Source organism: Zootoca vivipara, chromosome 8, assembly GCF_963506605.1.
Source record: "Zootoca vivipara chromosome 8, rZooViv1.1, whole genome shotgun sequence".
Lineage (NCBI taxonomy): Eukaryota > Metazoa > Chordata > Lepidosauria > Squamata > Lacertidae > Zootoca > Zootoca vivipara.
This window is the reverse complement of record NC_083283.1, coordinates 25,932,030-25,939,202: the sequence shown is the minus strand read 5'-3', so window position 1 is coordinate 25,939,202 and position 7,173 is coordinate 25,932,030.

Here is a 7,173-nt window from a genome sequence, read left to right as displayed (position 1 = left end):
GAGAGAGAGTTGCATTGATACGTGTAGGAGTGCATAGGATGCCTTTGGGGGAATGCAGCGTTTCAGATTCCTCGATTTTGAAACTTTGCATTGGAAGGGTGTCGCTGATCGTCAACCGGGCAGGCAACAGATTAATTTAATGCATATGCAGCATATTATAAAGAAAAAGAACCCTGCAGTGAGCAAGCACCATCTTAAATTAGACATTCCTCCCTTTCCTGTTTCCCATAATGTATACAGTACTGTACTGTATATGTACAGTAATTTAAAGCAGGCGTAGCCAAAGTGGTGCCCACCAGATGTGTCGGATTTCCCATACAGTATCTTTGAGTCCCAGCTGCCATGTGGTCCGAGGGGTAATGGGAGTCCGCAGTATCCGAGGGGCATCACACTGCCCAGCACCCCCCTGATTTAGGGCCTTCTCAGCCCACCTCCCCTTCAGCTCCAGCAAAAGCTCCTAAATCAGCTTACTAGGGTTTAGTCAAACAGACCCTGCTCTCAGGCTTGCATTATTCTGAAAGGCACTGCATGAAAACAAAAAGAGGTTGGGAGAGGGCGGGGGAAGTATCATCTGACGCTTGTTCTTGGTTCAACACCAAAGTCCTCATAATGATCAGATGGAATGGAGGGAATATCTCCTCCAAAAGCAGGTATGGGGGACCAGGTATGATTCTCCAGAAGTTGCTACAACTCCCACCATCCCTGATCACTGGCCATGCTGGCTGAGGCTGATGGGAATTGGAGTCAGTAACCCATGATGGGTGACCAATTCCCCACCCCTGTCTTCGGATGGTGTGCTACCACACCTGCATCAGAAGCAAAGAGAAGTCTGTTTCTTGCTTCCAGAGTGTTGCTTTTGCCCCATACAAATCTATGGATATTAGGACAATTGAGTAAGCTTAAGATGCTCTCAAGCTAAATTGACAAATCTATCTTTAATTGTTCTTACTGCTTTTTAATTTGGTGGCTGCCCTAATTGTGTTCTATATTGTAATGCAGGGCAGTGGGTCTGAATGATTTCTTAAGGACCTCATCCAGACCTGTGGTTTGCCTGGGGTGGTCACTTAAGCACTGCCAAGAAGAGAAGAAATACATCACCAAAAAGAGGACAAGCTATGGCGCAGCTTGCAAAATTTACACGTGCTTATATTATAAACAGTGGTACCTCTGGTTGTGAACAGGATCCATTCCGGAGGCCCGTTCGCAACATGAAAAGGCAGCATCCTGAATCGCCGAATCTGCGCAAGCGTGTGACGCAATTCGGCGCTTCTGTGCATGCACAAAGTGCGATTTAGCACTTCTGCGCATGCCGTGCGCCGAACCCAGAAGTAACCCGTTCCAGGACTTCTGGGTTCGGCGCAGGACGCAACCTGAAAAGACGTAACCCGCAGCAGACGTAACATGAGGTATGACTGTATAAGTACACATATATTTAGAATATATATACATATACATACAGCCATCCTTCAAAATTCATGCTTCTCTGAATTTTGCAATGTGGTTTTCCAGCCTAGTACTGTAATGTGGACAACAATGCAAACAATAGGGTAAAGTGAACATACAAATGCATATGTTAGTGAGAATAATGTAACAAAATACATTGTATTGAGGGAAATTGTTTTGCAAAAAGGTGTATATTATATATGTGTGTGTATGGTTGTTGTACTAGTAAAGTACCTGAGTTTATTTTTAAATTATTTAGGATAGTCTTGGGCCCCTATAGACTGGTGGGGTTTTTTTTTGGGGGGGGGACAGGGAGGTATACTGCAACATGTCTGATGCACTGATAAATCCATCAGTGGTGCAACAAAAGCAGGACAAAAAATGAACCAGAACATTTGTGGTCCAAAAATGTGCAGGATTCCACAAGGAAGTTAAAGGAAGTACACGGATTGGAAACAAAACACTGCCCCCAAACTGTTGTGGTAACAAACAGTATTGAAAGCAGGATCATGTATAACTTTCCCAATACCATTGTAAACACAAATAATCATGAATGCCCCCTCCAAACAAATGGATGTCTGAAGGGTCCTAAATATGATTGTAAAGAAATCCTGATAAGTTTGCATCACATCCCTAATGAAACATTTCCTTAATGCGGCCTCTGGCATGCATCCATAAACTTCCCTAAACACTGCTGCAAGACTAGACTATAGTTGTGGCAAGGGAGTTTGCAATAGATTAGAGAGGAGCCTCTCTTGTTGAAGGCACAGGTGGGAAGAGGCTGGCTTGAAATGTTAAAAGGATGAGGCACTTAAGCAGAGGACAGGGTGAGGGTGAAATTGAGAGGGAAGCAGAAAGCTCTCGATTTCAGAACAGAATGAAGTTGCTAGAATCCTGAACTGCAGCACTTGACACTGCATTGTTTTGTTGCAGGTCCCCCTTGTTCTGCTGTAGTCAGGACTTGAAGCAACAGAAAGTGGAGAGGGGTTTAGAGGATTCTGGCTATCAGTGGAGAGAAGCTGCAGAAGCTGATTTCCTTGTTGCAATTAACAGATAAGTATTAAGGTGACAGCCATATTTTCAGTGAAGGGTCAGTTATCTCATGATGGAAATTCTTGTTCCTTGTGAAAAGGATTAAAATGACTGGCAGATTTAGGATTTTTGCTAGTCGTGGGATTTTAAAGGATTATTAGCCTTCTTGTAAATTAAAGAATGGAATGCAGCATCGGTCCGTAAATTTCACACCTGTTTTTCTTCCTTCTGTTATGGCATTGGGCTCTTATTTAAAACCTCAAGGCAATGTTCTGCCTGTAATTGTTTGTAGCCAATCATTCTTTCATGGATAATAGAGAATGAAAGGCCAAGCGTATCTTATGTGCATAATGAATAATGATTGCTACCTGTAGGATGTCGCAACCTGCAGAAAGTCTTGTGGTGCCATCTTCCTCCAAAATGCAAGCCCCCTTAATGGGTCCCCAAAACTATGGAACTCTCCCCTTATAGAGGAGCTTCAGGCACAGTCCCTCAGACATTGAAAATTCACATCTTCTTCTTTGCCTTTGACTGTTGAGCTATTTTTGTTAGAGCCCCTCTCTATATACCATTTGGTTTGTTGATACATATGCATTTTCTTGGATGGTATTTTGGGGTGGGCTGTATTATATTTTCAAGATAATAAATATAAGAAATCATATATGATATGATATGGTATTATATGTAAATAAAATAAAATGGCCTCGGTCAGTATACCTGAAGGAGTGTCTCCACCTCCATAGTTTTGCCCGGACACTGAGGTCCAGTGCTGAGAGCCTTCTGGCGGTTCCCTCGTTGCGAGAAGCCAAGTTGCAGGGAACCAGGCAGAGGGCCTTCTCGGTGGTGGCACCCGCCCTGTGGAATGCCCTCCCATCAGATGTCAAAGAGAAAAACAACTACCAGACTTTTAGAAGACATCTGAAGGCAGCCCTGTTTAGGGAGGCTTTTAATGTTTAATAGATTACTGTGTTTTATTTTTCTGTTGGAAGCCGCCCAGAGTGGCTGGGGAAACCCAGCCAGATGGGTGGGGTATAAATAATAAATTATTATTATTATTAAATAGGGAATACAGCAGGTCTCTGGATCATCATCCGCTAATGAATAGACACCTGCAAAATAAATCATAAAGTGACTCATTAATGACATTTGGATTTTAACCTAGAAATAGGTTGAACAACTTCTGCAGTGAAAGTTCCCTTTAGCCCAAGGGATGGGAACTGGATCTGGACAATGATTTAGAATTTAAAAGGTCCAGCCTTTACCAAAATGAAAGTATTAAAAATAGAATTAAAATCATCATTAGCCTAACCCACTCATCTGGCACAGCAAGAGCAGCCAACAGTCGATGAACAGTAACACTGATAGGCCACTAGGTAGCCTAATGGCAAAGCCATGATCGTTCTGTGTGCTGCGGCTTGGCATGGCTAGTAATGACTCAAGGGGAATCCTAAAGGGGGTTTGCCCATTACAGAACCGGTTGTCCTATAACATTCTATGTGCCCAACATATAGTTTAGTACAGGGGTTCCCAAACTGTGGCTCGTGGACCACCATTCTGTAAAAACCGGGGGGCGGGGGGCTTGCATTTTTGTAAGCATTACTTGACTGGATGGCTGCATGGCACAATTCAAAATAGTTCAAATTTTGATGTACAGCTGTGTTTCAGTTTGCGTATTGTTTCAGAAAGCGCAGCTTAGGTGGGTTCATCTTTAAATGCAAACCGAATCTAAATACTCCTGCATCCCTACCCACCAGTTCTCTGCCTGCAGTTACCCCTTGTGATGAATGTTGCTTTAATCACGACTACTGTGACTCCAAAAACGGCACAGGAAAATGAGCCAGAGGGTGTACCTTCAAATATAAACTTACAAAAGGATTCTCCCTGCACGTCCTGCTGTGCCATACAATGTCACATCTTAGGAGTTGTACTTCCTGTGCTGTCTTGAGCATATGGAAGTGGGCAGATAAAGAATCCCTCAGCAGTAATAATAATAAAACCTCAGACATATAGGAAAAACAGACTTGCAAGATCTGAGAGATCAAAACTGGCTGGAAAACGTGTATGCGTATATTTTCAGCCACCAATATTCAATGCTACATCCTGTGAACTGGATGCTTTATGATAAGAATTTATGCACCTGTTAGCGTGTTCCCTTCTAAACACATATTTGCAGAGAGACAGAGGCGGAGGTGGGGGCGAGATTTGTGAAGAAGGTGTCGGTTAGATTGCTCCAGCCTATTGGTTTGCGGTCAGGGATTTTCAAAGGACTTAGAATATTATGTTTGCCGTACGACAGTTTGCTAGCTTAGCCTTGTGGATGAGGCAGAACATTCAGGTGACTTGGAATCCTGCTCTGTTAAATTTGGAAAGTTCTCAACTAAGGCACACGAATGCACAGAGCCATTACACAAACACATATGTTAGAGCTCGATAAGGAACTAATCAAAAGCTGTTAATTTTACTAAGCAACCATGTTAAATTCTGCTTTCTTCTCAATCCTCCGTGTTGTTGCAGTGTACAAATGAGAGAATCAGCAAGGACATGTTCTGCTGTGACAAAGGCAGCCTCTGGGTTGGCTATTTGGGGTAGGCAACATGGTGCCCTCTACTTGTTGTTGAAGTACAGATCCCATAATTCCCGGCCATTGACCGGGCTGGCTGGGAGCTGATGGGAACTGGAGTTCAAGAACATCTGGAAGGCATGTTGTTGTCTGTCCTGGATTCAGTCCCATGCCACTTACCACAGTGTTTCCATGTAACTGGCTGTGAAGTTGGTTATATGTAGCATAGGGTAGCATAGGGTCACAGGGTGGAGGTGAGAATGTGTCTGCCTCTCTGCTTGGATTTGAACTCAGATGCAGATGTGCAGGAAACTTTGGTCACAAAGTGACTGGATGTTGCAGATGGCCCTGTCTTCTTATGTCTTCTTATGAAGACATTCACGCCATGATAAATGACTCGTTGTGGCTACAGATACCCTTCAATGAAACTACAACAGGGGGAGTTCTGAAATTGCTCCCCTCTCACCTAGACAATGTTGTCGTTATGTTATAGGCCTCCGCTGGACCTTTCTGTGAGAACAAGGGAAGGGAGCAGGCTAACCTATCAGGGAAAATATTGAGAAAATTGGATGGTATTCAGCTATGTTGTACTCAGAGTAGACCTATTGAAATTAATAGACCAAACTTAGCCATGTTTATTAATTTCAGTGCATCTATTCTGAGTAAAACTGAGGCTCCATCTGCCCTATACATTTAAACAGTATCATATCACTTTAATTTTTAATTTTAATTTTAATGTATTTCATCTTGTTGTTGAGTTGTATTCAGTGTTAGCCGCTCTGAGCCCGGCCTTGGCTGGGGAGGGCAGGGTATAAATAAATTATTATTATTATTATTATTATTATTATTATTATTATTATTATTATTATTATTATTATTAAAACAGCCATGGCTTCCCCCAAAGCATCCTGGGAACTGTCCTTTGTTAGGGGTGCTGAGTATTCCACCCAAGGAGCTACAATTCCCAGAGTTTCCTGGGAAGAGGTACTGATTGTTCAACTACTCTGAGCACTGTAGTTCTGTGAGGGGAATAGTCACCAGTGCATCTAAATATGCTATGGAAACAGGTGGGAACCTCAAAGCTGTAAATGTCGTCCTCACCTCATTGCACCAACAGGTAATTTTAAAAAGTAATCTGGAAGCCCATAATCAAGCTGATGGCGTCTCAGACCCAGCAAACAGCAGGGTCCACAACAGGCAGACAGGAATCCAAAGGTTGCAAAGCGTTCAACATGATCAACTAGTGGGCATGACCTAGAATAGGTTGGCATCTGTTTAGCACCTGCCCTTGCAGACAAGTTGCTGATGTTAAGAAACCAAGCTTGGAGCAACAATTCAATAGAGCCAGCCCAGCCCCTATTGCTTCCTCTGGTCAACTGGGTCAGCTTGGTTGGTTGACAAGTCCGCTCATGCCTCTTGCTGCAGCGGCTTCACTGGGGGCCCCGACGTGGGAACTGGAACTGCTGTGCCCTTCCTGATAGGCGGGGGAGGCGGAGAGGCCTCCCCCTCCCCTGCCTAACAGAAACCGGCTCCTAGCCTGCACCCTGCTTTGGGAAATGGGGATGCAGGCTGGGACTGGCGCTGTGACAGGGGGCGGAGCTGACAGAGCTGAAGGTGGGCTTCCCTCGGATCCGCCCCTTGCCAAGCAGCCTGCACCTGGGGCACTACCTGTTCCTTCCCTAGCCAGCATTGACCCGGTGGTTTTGCCTACCTCATAGCAATTGTCACGATTGGTTGGGCATTGGGGCAATCATTTGTTTTGGATGGAGGGGAGGTTGTAGCCTTTGCCTGCCCCTCCAAACGCTGGGGTATCCCGTTAAAGGGATCCAGGGGGGAGTGGCCATGTCCGCCTTCCCGGGGGGGGGGGGCAAAAGCACTCCCCCAAGCAGCTGTCCTTGCGGAGGTCACCCTATTGGATGTAAGTCTTAGGAACCCCCGCCTGGATTGACCACGCATCAGAAATATTTAGATTACCCCATGCCCATCTGTATTAAATAAAGTTGTGGCCTATTTTGATCCCAAACCAGTCTTATTGGTCTCTTATTTATATGGGTTGAGCCCGGCGTCTGGTCCCGCAAGCTGTAACGCTATCTCCAGCTATGAAACAGCACAGATCAGGCTGCAAGCTCGCTCCCACT